This window comes from Canis aureus, chromosome X, assembly GCF_053574225.1.
Source record: "Canis aureus isolate CA01 chromosome X, VMU_Caureus_v.1.0, whole genome shotgun sequence".
Taxonomy (NCBI): Eukaryota; Metazoa; Chordata; class Mammalia; order Carnivora; family Canidae; genus Canis; species Canis aureus.
The window spans coordinates 89,184,082-89,199,119 of record NC_135649.1 but is presented as its reverse complement, the minus strand read 5'-3'; the positions used below and the strand labels follow the sequence as shown (position 1 = coordinate 89,199,119).

Below are 15,038 nucleotides of genomic sequence, written 5' to 3'. Positions count from 1 at the left end.
AACAATGGTATTAGATGAGGTCACTAGGACAGGGAGGGAAGAGAGAGGAGTCAGATGCAGAATATGCTCAGAAAAGGTTCATATAAATATTAGAGGACAGAAGCCTTAAAAACCAGATAAACATTTTTTTCTTACTTTCAAAAATGCATTTCGAAGTGACTGGAATTGCTGGCAGGCGCCTGGGTGGCTCAGTCCTTTAAGCAACTGCCTTCAGCTCAGGTCCTGGGATTGAGCCCAGCATCATTGGTCTTCCTGCTCAGTGGGGAGCCTGCTTCTCCCTCTCCTTCTGCCCCTTCTCCCTTCATGCTCACTTTCTCTCAGGTTCTCTCTCTCTCTCTCTCTCTCTCTCAAATAAATAAATAAAATCTTTAGAAAAAAAAGTGACTAGAATTACTGGCATCAAGTTCTCCTTCCAGCCTCTGGGAACTAATGGTCTTATCCTTATGACATGCCTATAGCCAAGGAAAATAAAATTCAGTCAGTCCTCCAAACAAGAAGGGCCTGGTAACCATGTTTGTAGGAAAGAAGACATGAAATAGTTGAAGCTATAGAATGTTTGAATTTCTCATATATCTTTTTCTTCTGACACTTAGTCAAGAGCTTATGATCCTAACATTATTCCATAAGTGTTTAGTTCCTAATGTGAAGAATATGTAGCAGATGGGACGCCTGGGTGGCTCAGTGGTTTAGCGCCTGCCTTAGGCTCAGGGTTTGATCTTGGGTCCCAGGATTGAGTCCTGCATCAGGCTCCCTGTGAGGAGCCTGCTTCTCCCTCTGTCTATGTCTTTGCCTCTCTCTCTGTATCTCTTTCATGAATAAATAAATAAAATCTTTAAAAAAATACATAGCAGATGATAGAATATTCTGAGGCCTCAGGATAGACTCCTAGGAATAGAGCCATGAGAGGTCATAGATAGAAACTTTTTATCTTTACTTCTAACTTTGCTCATCCCAACTTTGTCTCTTGCATTTTATCTTTGGCTCAGTGTATTTTTTTAATTTTATTTTTTGCATGTTATTTTCATTTCCTAACCTTTTTATTTTGAAAACTGTTGATCCTACAGAAAAGTTATAAAAATACTGTAATAAACACCCACATACCCTTTACCTAGATTCACTAGTTGTTAACATTTTGCCAAATTTGTTTCCTATTTAAATGTGTTTCTGTGTAAGTGCATATGTGCACATGTGTACACACACACACACATTTTCATGAAAGATTTACCTTTAAATCTCTTTAAAGGTAAGTTTCAGACATCTTAACATTTTACCTATATATAGTTAAAGCATATTTTTCTTAAGAAAAATAACCATAATAACATTTGTCATACTCAAGAAAATTATCACACTCAAGAAATTTAACACTGATATAGGATACTGTTATCTAATATACATTCTGTAGTTATATTTCTTCACTTGGATCAATAACAACAGTATCTTTTACACTGCTTTTTAAAAATCCAAGATTCAAGGGCACCTGGGTAGTTCAGTTATTTAAGCATCTGCCTTCAGCTCAGGTCATGATCTTGGGGTCCTAGGATTGAGTCCTGCATCAGGGAGACTGCTTCTACCTCTGCCCTCTGCCCTTCCTCCCCTGCTCATGTGCTCTCTCTTACTCTCTGTCTCTATCTCAAATAAATAAATAAAAATCTTTAAAGTTTGTACATTGCATTTAGTTGTCATGTCCCTTTACTTTCTTTAAAGATAATGTCTGCACTTTTCTATCTTTTATTATATCAACATTTTTGAAGAATACAGGTCAGCTACTTTGCATAATGCTCCTGAATTTAGTTTGCACAATTATTATCTTATGATCAGAATCTGTTTTTCTTTTGGCAGGAATACTTCATGTGTGATTTGTGTCCTCTGTGCATCACATCATAGAAAATACGGTATTTTTTCCCATTTTGGTGACATAAGTTTGTTCATTTGGTTTAAGTGATTTCCACCAGACTTCTACATTTATAAAGGTACCTTTTTTCTCATTTATTCTCCTTTTTCCTTTTCTCTTTGTAATTGTAACTAGTGGTACTTTGAGACTGCATGAATATATTCTTCTTTACCAACTTTTCACTCACTCATTTTACATCTATTGATGATTGTTGCCTGAATCAAGTATTACAATAATGATTGCAAAAGGTTTGTTTTCTAATTCTAACAATTCCACATTTATGAGTTGGCATTCTTCTGTAAACACTTCTTTCATCATTTCTTCCTCACCCTAAAATTTTTTTAAGATTTTATATATTTATTTGCGAGAGAGAGGGGGAGAGAGAGAGAGAGAGAGAAAGGGAAAGCACGAGTGGGAGAGGGGCAGAGGGAGGAGTAGGCTCCTATATGGGGCTCTATCCCAGAACCCTGAGATTGTGACCTGAGCCCAAGGCAGATGCTTAACCAACTGAGCCACCCAGGCACCCACCCTTAATTTTTTTTTTTTAACTGAATAGTGTCTCATTAAATTGTTATTTTTTGTTCAAGGTATTACAATCTATTCCATTTCCTTATTCATTTTGGTACTCAAATTGTCCCATATTTATCAAGTGGGAGCCCTTTCAAGCTGGCTTCTGTCTTCCTTTTACATGACCCCATCAGTTTTTGAGCATTTCTGCATTTTTCTGGCACAAGATATTTCAAGACCACCTTATACTTTCCCTACTCCTGATTAAAATCATCCATTTTTTTTTCGAGGAGCTCTGGTTCTTTTTAGTGAGGTATAATCCAGGCACTAGACATGCTCATTGCAATTGAGGTGTTATCTACAAATTTTTTTTAAAGATTTATTTATTTATTTATCTGTGATAGACACAGAGAGAGAGAGAGAGAGAGAGAGGCAGAGACACAGGCAGAGGGAGAAGCAGGCTCCATGCACCGGGAGCCCGACGTGGGATTCGATCCCAGGTCTCCAGGATCGCGCCCTGGGCCAAAGGCAGGTGCTAAACCGCTGCGCCACCCAGGGATCCCCATAAGCTCTCTTTTTTTGTGGTGTCTTTATCTGATTTTGGTATCAGGGTAATGCCAGTCTCATAATATGAATTTGAAAGCTTTCCTTCCTCTTCAGTTTTTTGGAAAAGTTTGAGAAGAATGAGTATTAACTCTTATTTAAATGTTTGGTAGAGTTCCCCTATGAAGCCATCTGGTCTTGGACTTTTGTTCATTGGGAGTTTTTTGATTACTGATTCAATTTTATTGCTGGTAATTGGTCTGTTCAAATTTTCTATTTCTTCCTGATTCAGTTTTGAGAAGTTACACGTTTCTAGGAATGTATACACTTCTAGGTGGTCCAATTTATCGGCATATAAGTTTTCATAATATTCTCTTATAGTCCTTTGTATTGCTGTCAGTTGTTATTTCTCCCCTTTCATTTCTGATTTTGTTTATTTGAGTACTCTTTCTCCCTCTCTTTTTTTGATGAGTCTGGCTAAAGGTTTATCAATTTTATTGATTTTCTCAAAGAACCACCTCCTGGTTTCATTGATCTGTTCTATTGTGAGGTTTTTTTGTTTTGTTTTTTGTTTTTTTTTTTAGTTTCTATTTCATTTATTTTTGCTTTAATGTTTAGTATTTCCTTCCTTCTGCTGATTTGGTGTTTTGTTTTTTCTTTTCCGAGCTCCTTTAGGTTGTTTACTTGATATTTTTCTTCTTTTTCATTTTTTTTAAGATTTTATTTATTTATTCATGAGAGACACAGAGAGAGAGAGAGGCAGAGACACAGGCAGAGGGAGAAGCAGGCTCCATGCAGGAAGCCCGACGTGGGACTCGATCCCAGGACTCCAGGATCACAACCTGAGCCGAAGGCAAATGCTTAACCATTGAGCCACCCAGGCGTTTCCCCCCCCTTTTTTAAAAATATTATTTATTTATTTATTTATTTGAGAGAGAGAAAGCGAGAGTGAGCGAGCATGAGTAGGGTGAGGAGTAGAGGGAGAAGCAGGCCTCCCTGCTGAGCAGGGAGCCCCATGCAGGACTGGATCTCAGGACTCCAGGATCATGACCTGAGTCACGCCCCTTTTTCTTACTTTTTGAGGTAGGCCTGTATTGCTATAAACTTCCATCTTAGAACAGCTTTTATTGCATCCCAAAGATTTTGTACCATTATGGTTTCATTTTCGTTGGTCTCTGTATTTTTTTTTAATTTGCTCTTTGATTTCTTGGTTGAATGACCCATTCATTATTTAGTAGCATGTTATTTAACTTCCATGTATTTGTGTTCTTTCCAGATTTTTTTTTTTTTGGTTGATTTCTGTTTCATAACACTGTGGTCACAGGAGATGCATGGTATGCTTTTGATCTTTTTGAATTTGTTGAGACTTGCTTCGTTACCTAATATGTGATCTATTCTGGAGAATGTTCCATGTACACTTGAAAAGAATGTATATTCTGCTGTTTTGGGATGGAATATCCTGAATATATCTGTTAGACCCAACTTGTCCAATGTGTTGTTCAAAGCCACTCTTTCCTTGTTGACTTTCTGTTTGGATGATCTATCCATTGATGTAAGTGGGGTGCAAAAGTCCCTTACTATTATTGTATTACTATGGATTACTTCCTTTATGCTTGTTATTAGCTGCTTTATGTATTTGGGTGCTCCCATGTTGGGTGCATAAATATTTACAATTGTTACATCATCTTGTTGGATTGTTCTCTTTATGACAATATAGTGTCCTTCTTTATCTCTTTGTCTCTTTCTGTAAAACAGTCTTTGTTTTAAAGTCTCTTTTCTCCAATATAAGTATTTTTACCCTGGCTTTCTTTTTGCTTCCATTTCCATGATAAATGCTTTTCCATCCCTTTACTTTCTTTTTTTTTTTAAGTATTTTATTCATTTATTCATGAGAGACACACAGAGAGAAGCAGACAGAGACAGAGACAGAGGAAGAAGCAGACTCCATGCAGGGAGCCTGATGTGGGACTCGATCCCAGGACCCCAGGATCACGCCCTGAGCCAAAGGCAGACACTCAACCGCTGAGCCACCCAGGCATCCCTCCATCCCTTTACTTTCAATCTGCATGTGTCTTTGAGTGTGAAACGAGTCTCTTATAAGCAGCATATAGATGGGTCTTGCTTTTTTATCTATTCTTTTTTTAAAAAATATTTTATTCATTTATTCATGAGAGACATAGAGACATAGGCAGAAACAGGCACCCTGTGGGGAGCCTGATGCAGGACTCGATCCTAGGACCCTAGGATCACGACCTAAACCAAAGGAGACGCTCAACCACTGAGCCACCCAGGCGTCCCGCTTTTTTATCTATTCTATAACCCTATATCTTTTGATTTGGGCTTTAGTCAATTTACATTCAAGGTAGTTATTGATAGGTATGTACATATTCCCATTTTGTTACTTTTTTATGGTTATTTTTGTATTTCTGCTTTGTTCCTTTCTTCTTGGTTTGCTGGTTTTCTTTAGTGATGTACTTTGGATTCCTTTCTCTTTATTTTTTGCTTATCTACTACTGGTTTTTGATTTGTGGTTCCCATAAGGTTTTTATATAGCATCTTATACATATAGCAGTCTATATTAAGTTGATGGTCACTTATGTTTGAACCTATTCTTTACTCCACTTCCCCCAACATTTTAGGTATATGGTATCATACTTCATGTCCTTTTATTTTGTGAATCTCTTGACTGGTTTTTATAGATATACTTAATTTTACTGCTTTTGTGTTTCCTATTTTTCTTACTCCCACTTACAGTCTTTCCTTTCTACTCAGAGTCCTCTTTAACATTTCTTGTATGGCTGGTTTATTGGTCATGAACTCTTTAACTTTTGTTTGTCTAGGAAACTCTTTATCTCTCCTTCTATTCTGAATGATACCCTTGCTGAATAGAGTATTCTTGGCTGCAGGGTTTTTTTTTCCAGCACTTTGAATATATCATGCCACTCGCTTCTGGCTTGCAAAGATTCTTCTGAAATATCCACTGATAGCCTTTTGGAGTTTTCCTTGTATATAGCTGTTTTCTCTTGCTGCTTTTAAATTTTTCTCTTTATCACTACTTTATGCCATCTTAATTATTATGTGTCTTGGTGTGGACCTCCTTGGGTTCATCTTGTTGGGGGCTCTCTGGGCCTCCTTGGCCTGATTTCTGTTTCCTTCCTCATATTTGGAAAGTTTTTAGTTATTTCTTCAAATAAATTTTCTGCCCCCATTTCTCTCTCTTCTTCTTCTGGGATCTCTATAATGTGAATATTATTACACTTGATGGTGTCATTGAGTTCCTTAAGTCTATTTTCATTTTGTGTTTTTTTTCTTACTCCTGTTCCACTTGATTGCTGTCCAGTATTATTTCCTCCAGTTCACTGATCTGTTCTTCTGCTTCCACTGGTCTACTATTTTTTCCTACTTTGATTGGTTCTTTTTTATGTTTTCTGTCTCTTTGTTGAGGGTCTCACTGTGGTCCTGCAATCTTTTCTCAAGTCCAGTGAGTATCTTTATGACCATCACTTTAAATTATCTATCAGAAAAAAAATTATCTATCAGGCATATTAATTATCTCCATTTTGTTTAGCTCTCTTGCTATGATTTACCCTATTCTTCCATGTGAGACATATTCTTCTGTCTCCTTGCTTTGGCTAATTCTCAGCATCTGTCTCAATGTGTTAGGAAAGTCAGCTATACTCCTGCCCTTGAAGGTAGTGATGTTAGGAAGGAGAAGTCCTGTAGTGCCCTGCAGTGCAGTGTGCCCTATTTACTAGAACCTGCCACTTCAGGGGTGTCTCTTATGTGCGTTGCATATGCCCTGCTGTTGTGGCTGAGCTGCTTTTGCCTTCAGTCCAGAAATCTGCAATGGCCCTCTCTGCTTGTTGTGGGAAGGGTTTGGTCCTTGTGTTGTTAGTGGGTCAGTCTGGGCCTCCCTTGGGCTTAAGTTGAGTCAGACCAGGCCTTTGCTAGAGATACAGTAGCACTGAACTGCAGGAGAATGCAGAGGTGGGGTGTACCATGCCAATAAGGCCCACATGGGTAGGAGGGAACCTACAGCTGCCAGGGACCAAAGCAGGATGTGTTGGAGAGGAAAGATCTGCAGAAGCTCACAGGGGTGGGACTCACAGGTAAGACTCAGGGTTTACTCTGGTCCACTATAGGAGGGGATCTGCAGCCACCAGGTCAGAAGGGGCAGATTCACAGAAGCAAGCAGAGGCAGAGCTCATGGTGTTAGCAAGGTTTGCATAGGTCTACTGTGGGAGGGGACTTGGAACTGAGGCCTGGCTGGTAGGCAAAAATCCACAGGAAAACATAGCAGGCAGGACAGCAGTGTTATCAACTTAGGTAGCAAGTTATGTAGCATTGGTTCCAGTAGGTGTCCTTGTATCTAGGATGGGGGGCAGGGGAGGGAAATGCTGCCCACCAGCTCCTTTGTTTCTGGAGAAGTCTTCCCACAATCTCTGCCCCTCCAGCACTCTCTCTGAGATTAGTAAACAAATCTCCCTCTTGTATACCCTGGGCATTTTTCAAACTGCTGCTTCTATGCTATATCTCCATGGGGCTATTTGCAGTACTGTCTCTTTAAAGATAGGGACTCCGTTTCTTCTCACCCTCCTGACTTTCCCACAAGCCAGCTGATTTTAAAGTTCCAGGTTTTAAGCCTTGCTGATTGTAAGAACTTGCAAAATTCCGCCCCTCTACTTTTCAAACCTGAGTGTCATGAGGATTCGTCTTCCCCATGAAGGCTCCCTGGTGTGAGAGTCTGTTTCTCACTTCTTTCTGCCCCTGTAGCATCCCTCTCTGCCATGGATAGTTCCACAGGTCTATTTAGCTCCCCAACATGTCTTCCAACCATCTTCAATATGGCTTCTCATCTACATTTAATTGTGGAGAGTCCGTTCTGCCAGTCTTCAGGTCATTTTCTGGGTTATGTACTGATGTGTCTTGACGTTTTGATATATGTACACATTGTGAAATAACTGCCATAATCAAGCTAATTAACATATCTACCACCTCACATAGTTACCCCTTCTGTCTCACTGGATCCTAGATAGAATGCCCCAGAAATTCCCTGAAAAAGGTCAGTTGTGGACCTCACATACTCTCCTCTGACCTCCTCTCCACCATTTGTCCAGTTCCTTGCATGAATTAGCAACACCAGCTGGGGGCCAGGACTGCTTGAACTTTCAACATTTTCTTAATTCACAAAACCAAAACTATAGCTTTGCAAAGCTGTGGCATTACTGAAAGGAATGTCTGGTGATATCTGTGTTAGGGGCTTTAGAAGAAGCTGATACTGGAGATCCCTTGGCCCCTGAGGTGGCCAGTACTTTTGGCTTTATATCTGGATAGCTTTTCTCCCCACAGTAGAACAGCCAGTGTGGAGGCCCCACAGTAACAACCATCACACTGTACCTCTACCAACTACCCTTTCTAGGTATGCCAATCTTTTTCCTCCTTTGGGGTAGATACTTTGAAAGGGAACCCACAGTCACTTCATGTTTATTTCTGACACTTCTTCCTCAGATGTCTGGGTCTGGGTCTGAACCTAATCACTGACATCATTCACAGTCTTTTCCCATGGCTCTGCACTGACTCAGTAAATCAGCTGATGGAAATCAGTGCTGGGATGGGGGCCTCTCAATGTGCAGTCTCTGGTTAGGCTCTCTTAGAGTATGCAACTGCAAGAGCTTTTATGCATGGATTTTTATTTGGCAAAATAAATATTTTAAACTTCTTTTAAAGATATTTAAAAAATGGTGGTAGCCTGTAAACACTGAGTTGTAGGACACTCTTAATTATCAGCTTTAGAAAAGCAAGACATCAAGTAATAGTAAATACTCTAAAAGTCACACAATTCTTGGGCTTATTGAGAGAGAAGCAATAACCAGATAGATGTGCAGATGTCATTTTGATTTGCTGTTGAGATCCCTCTTCAGTGTAGATCATGTTGCCCCAGCTGCCAGGGGAGTACATATATGTGTCTGCATTTTAAATGTATCTACTAAGGTCACACCCTTCCCAGGGCAGCCCACATCCAGTGATGTAGAGGTATGAAGACCTGGCCATCTCAGTTCATAGGGAGACAGTTCTGAAGCACTGTTTTAGCTCTGGAGCTTTCCTTGGGTTTGCCAAGGCTGTCAGCAGCCTGTTATAGCTCATCTTCTCTCTGCCCATGCCTGCTTGCTTCTATAGGTGTTAGTCCCAAGAGCACTTCTAATAAATAGCCTACACAATAAATTTCATTGCAGAACTTGCTTCCTAAGGAACTCAACTGGCAAAACAATGTTTTGCCTTCTTAGGTAAGATTCTTGTGATTTGCTAGCTTCATATGCACTCTATATGGAACCCTGCTGTAAGTGATATTACTGTTGCCCTTCTCATTTTGCAGATTCAGTCTCCAAATTATTAATCACCTCTGAGGAAATCAGTTTGACAGAGTAGGTATAACAGCACCGAATGCTGCAGTGAATTTTCATCTGTCCGTCAGTCCATCTATCCTCCATCTAGCTAGGTAATAAAAAAGCAGGCTCTGCCAACTATTTTTTTTAACTTTTTAAAAAAAGATTTTATTTACTTATTCATGAGAGGCACAGAGAGAGAGAGGCAGAGACACAGGCAGAGGGAGAAGCAGGCTCCCCACCGAGCAGGGAGCCTGATGGGGGATTCAATCCCAGGACCCCAGGATCACACCCTGAGCCAAAGGCAGACGCTCAACTGCTGAGCCACCCAGGCACCCCAGGCTCTGCTAACTATTAATGTTCACCAAATATTCCACTTTGTCCCTATATGCGCAGCCCCCACCCGCCCCCCGCAGGCGGATAGGCAGTCAGGTGATTAGTTCTGGCCAATGAGCTGTGAGAGGAGAAGTCATCCCTGGGCTGAGGCAGTGAAAAGTCAAGTATGATTCTCCTCTCTTCTCTGCTAGGGCCGCTGGGAAGGCTGCATGTTGTAGACAGTGTGGATACAAGATGCTGAAGCTCTGACAGCCTAGATTCCTGGGTGACTATAAGAAACAAGCTTTTGTTGAAACAGGCTTTTGTCGTGTTAGGACATTCAGATTGGGGGTTTGTTACTTCACTCCTTATTAACCAGCCTATACTGACTAATATACTTTATATTCACTATAAAATAACATTTACACAAAACTATTTAAGTAGATGTGTATTAAATACATATACATCTACTAAAAGATGCATTATGGGGTGCCTGAGTGGCTCAGTAGGTAAAGTGTCTGTCTTCAGCTCAGGTCATGATCCCAGGGGCTGAGGATTGAGCTCTGCATCTGGCTCCCTGCTTAGGAGAGAGGCTGCTTCTCCCTCTCCCTCTGTCATTCCCCCTGCTTGTGCTCTCTGGCTCTCTCTTTCTCTCTGTCAAATAAATAAATAAAATCTTTAAAAAAAATAAACAAAAATATTCATTATATATAATGTAGAATGCTATATTATATATATGAATTATATAAAATAGATCAAATAGGAATATTGTATATACATCTATTAAATGTGTTAAGTATATACAATATACACATCATGCTCTAGCCATGACAGCTTTAGCAGTTTATTCACATGCTTCAAGATTTTTTCTAAATAAAGTAAGATGTTGGAAGATTAAACATCTAGGTTGTGGGGATGCCTGAGTAGCTCAGCAGTTTGGCACCTGCCTTTGGCCCAGGGCGTGATCCTGGAGGCCTAGGATCGAGTCCCACATCGGGCTCCCTGCATGGATCCTGCTTCTCCCTCTTCTCTGTCTCTCTCTGTCTCTCTGTCTCTCTGTCTCTCATGAATAAATAAATAAAATCTTTAAAAAACAAACAAAAAAAAAAACCCATCTAGGTTGTGTTTGGCAACTTTGTCACCAGTATCAAGCTTTACCCTTGTTAAGTAACTCCAAATCCCCAAGGTGGAGTTAAACGTCCTTTCCAGAAGTTTGTCTTCCAACATTTTGTTCAAAGTAAAAAGCTGTCTTGGGCTACTTACCTCTCCTTCCTCTTCCCCAAATGGTGGTTTTTTCTTGGATGACTAGTTAATCCCTGGGCAGGCAGGAGCCTTGAAACTCCCTGCCCCTTGACAGCTGCTTCCTTTTGCCACAAGACTTGAAGTCAGACAAGAAAATCCCAGGGCGTTGTGTCCCAGAGTACAGCTCAAGCATGAAGAGGTGCTTTTCCAATGTACTCTTCTTAGCTTCCCCACCTCCCACCATCTGGTTAACCTTTTAGTTTGACTACTGTAGCAGATGTTAGCAGGCTCTACACTTAGCCCCTTTTTTCCACCCCAGGGGTCCCATGGATACTCCCTGTGCATGCTAATGGCTTCCTGTATCTCTGTGCTTTCTGGAGGAAGCTGCATGCTGAAAATGTCTGTGAATTAACAACCCTAGGAGCAATCCTTAGGTCTCCAACTAATGAGGGATGAGAGTAAATACATACTCTGGCTTTCTGGCTCCTCAGCAGAGCCCCTCAGTGTCTCAGGGGCTCCAGCTGGATTGAGCCCCAGATGCCCAAAGTGATAACCTGCTCATTGGCACACCCTTTATCGGAGTTCCTCTTCTTGTTTCCCCATCCTTAGTCTATCACTCTGCTTCCTGGGCTCACCTCTCAACTACTTGTCTTCAAATCTTGTTCTCAGGCTCCATTTGGTGGTGGTGGTGAGGGGGACCCAAATGAAGGCAACCACAAGGAAACTTGATTGTCTATGATGTTAGTTTAGATCTCTGAAGGCCAGAACTCAGATTCTGCCTAGGCCAGAGTTTCTCCCTTATGCTGAGATATCAAGACCAGGAAGTATGTCAAGAATACTGAAATTTGTGAATGATTTTCTTGATAGGTTCTTTATAAGTTAGAGTAAATTTAAGGTTACCCCGTGAATAGTGCTGTCTTCTTTCCCGGAGGCTAGGTATGGAGTTAGAGACATTCACTAGGAATTAGTGCTACTCGCATCACTTATCTTCTATGTTTCAGTGAAGAAATTCTTAAGCAGGTTTTCAAGGAAAAAAAATTTTTTTTCTTGAAGGGCCTGTATTCAGTCATTCAATAGGTATTCATTAAGTGCTTATTAAGTGCCAGGATCTCATATTAAAGACACTAGATATTGGGGCACCTGGGTGGCTCAGTGGTTGAGCATCTGCCTTTGGCTCAGGTCAGGATTCCGGAATCCTGGGATCAAGTCCCGCATCAGGCTCCCTTCAGGGAGTCTGCTTCTCTCTCTGCCTATGTCTCTGCCTTTCTCTGTGTCTCTCATGAACAAAAAATAAAATTGTAAAAAAAAAAAAAAAAAGACACTAGATATTGTATTGAAGGTATTAAGATGTTTTCTGGGTGGTTGATAATTATGATACTTGAATTTAGAAACTTTAGCGAGACTTTGTAGAGTTAATTGTATTCTTTAAATAAACTGAAAAAAAGAAATAGTGGCTTTATTGGTCAGGTAGTAAGTTGGCTCACTTAATATCAATTCCAGTGTTGGTGGTGTCTCAGGCAGAATTTTTCCATGGGATGACTGTATATTTTTATTGGCTACATTGTCCTGACTGCATTATTTCTGAGTTGTAGCCAACTGCTTTCTGGGTAAACTAGCTAGACTAAAACTGTTGTCTGTAAGTGAGAACCTGGGATGGGAGAACTGTAAACAGCAGGTTAGGAAAATGTTGCTAAAGATAAACACACTGGTTTGGTGGAGAGGTATTTGGGTGAACCTCCCGGAGAGGGCAGAGGACATATGGACTTTTGTGTTTCACATTAACACCCACCGCAGAGCATCCACCACAGGTGCCTAAGATGATCTGTCTTGAGGATGTCACCAGCTTCCTCATCCACCCTAGCACCTGTGAACAGAGTGGTCATGGTGGCCTCATGGAGGCTCTACTGGGGCCCAACAACACAGATTCCCATTCACCACAGGTGATCTAACTACTGCCACTGCTGCGTGCCCAGCCTTCTACCAGCAAAGAACAATGCCAGGCCCTTGAAATGGACCAGTGTTCAGAGAGTTCTGCCAGCCAACAGCATGTTGTCAAACTTCGGGTTTTTTGCCAAGTTGGCAGGGGAGAAATGCTATCTCTGTGTAGTTCTAATTCACATTTCTCTTACTATGAGTGAGGTTGAACATTTTTTCATATATTTGAGGGCCTTTTTCATTTCTTTTTCTCCAACTTATCTGTGTATGTCTCTTACCATTTTTCTATTGATAGAAGTCGCAAATACTTTTCCCAGTTTGTCACTTGTCTTTTCACTCTTCTTTTTTTTTTTTTTTTTTAATTTTTATTTATTTATGATAGTCACAGAGAGAGAGAGAGAGAGGCAGAGACACAGGCAGAGGGAGAAGCAGGCTCCATGCACCGGGAGCCCGATGTGGGATTCGATCCCGGGTCTCCAGGATCGCGCCCTGGGCCAAAGGCAGGCGCCAAACCTCTGCGCCACCCAGGGATCCCCTTTTCACTCTTCTTATGACATTTTATACCAAGCAAAAAATTTTTTTATTTGAGCAAATTTATCTTTTTTCTTATTGCTTCTGTAATTTGAGTGATAGGTAAGTTTTACCACTCCCAGGCTTTAAGGGAATTCACTCATATTTTCTCTTATTACTTGTAGTTTTATTTTTTTTAAAGATTTTATTTATTTATTCATGAGAGGCACACAGACGGAGAGAGGCAGAGACACAGGCAGAGGGAGAAGCAGGCTCCATGCAGGGAGCCTGACGTGGGACTCGATCCCAGGTCTCCAGGATCAGGCCCTGGGCTGAAGGCGGTGCTAAACTGCTGAGCCACCTGGGCTGCCCATGTAGTTTCATTTTTTACGTTAAGAATTCTGATCTATCTGGAATTTATTCAGTGTAAGTAATAAATTGGATTTTATCTTTTACCATATGGCTATCCAGTTGTTCCAATGCCACTTATTAAAAAGTGTTTCTTTTCCCATGATTGAGATAGCCTTTATCATATACGCTACATATACGCTATCTCCATGTGCATGTGAGTCTTTTTCTGGATTTTTTGTTTTCTGTTCCATTGGCCAATTCATGTGGTGATATCTTTTTTTTTTTTTTTTTGGAGAGAGAGAGAGAGAGAAGGAAAGAGAGAGAGCCAGGGACGAGCAGGAAGAGGGGCAGAGGAAGAAAGAGAGAGATCTCCACCCTGAGATCATGACCTGAGCCAAAATCAAGAGTTGGAGGCTTAACTGGCTGAGCCACCCAGGTGCCCCGATATCATACTGTTTTAATTATGAAAGCTTTATGATAGGTTTTCATATTTGTTAGAGCTATCCCTCCTTGTTGCTTTTATCTTTTAGAGAATATTCATCCTGGCTTGTTTATTCTCTGAAGTAAACTTTATAATCAACATTTCTGGCTCCAGGAGAAAAGACTGATGAAATTCTACCGAGATTGTGTTAAGTTTATAGATTAGCTTACAAAGAATTAATATCTTTATCCTGTTAAGTTTTCTTATCAAAGAACATGGAATGTCTTTCTGCTTACTCAGATCTATCAGGAATGTTTCATAGTTTCTTCATAAAGATTTTTCACTTTCCTCATTATGCATATGTCTAGGCACTTTCTTTTATTTTGCTCTTGTGAATGCTATCTTTTCTCCCATTGTTTCTTCTAGCTGATTATTGATCATGTGTATATATAAAGGCTTTTGGTTTTTTAAAATATTTTATTTATTTATTCATGAGAGACACAGAGAGAGACAGGCAGAGACACAGGCAGAGGGAAAAGCAGGCTCCATGCAGGGAGCCCGATGTGGGACTCGATCCTGGCACTCCAGGATCGTGCCCTGAACCGAAGGCAGACGCTAAACCACTGAGCCACCCAGGGTTCCCAAGGCTTTTGGTTTCTGCATGTTAATTTAATATCCCGCTATTTAAATGAATTTTCTTCTTGTTTGTGATAGTTTTTTTGCTGACACTTTTCGGTTTTTCAGATAGATAAAACGTATCAGCTGCAAAAAAGGATAAATTTTCCTCTTCATTTCCCATTATTATGCCTGTACTTGATTTTCCTGTCCAACTGCTCACTGGCTAATACCTCCAACAGTGTTTGATATTAGTGGAGAGAGTGGGCCTCCATGTCTTAGTCCTCACTTAAGCCTGAAAGCCTCTATTATTTCCTGATTCAGT

The 15,038-nt window shown here is 40.5% G+C and overlaps 1 long non-coding RNA gene across 2 annotated transcripts in view; it reads left to right on the top strand.

The window, feature by feature from the left end:
- The window catches only part of LOC144308150 (uncharacterized), a 256,483-nt gene that overhangs the window by 47,816 nt on the left and 193,629 nt on the right, over positions 1 to 15,038 (top strand). For both annotated transcript variants that reach the window (XR_013374768.1, XR_013374767.1), the window contains exon 3: positions 1,840 to 1,970. This is a non-coding gene — a long non-coding RNA (uncharacterized LOC144308150). The remainder of the gene's footprint in view (positions 1 to 1,839; positions 1,971 to 15,038) is intronic.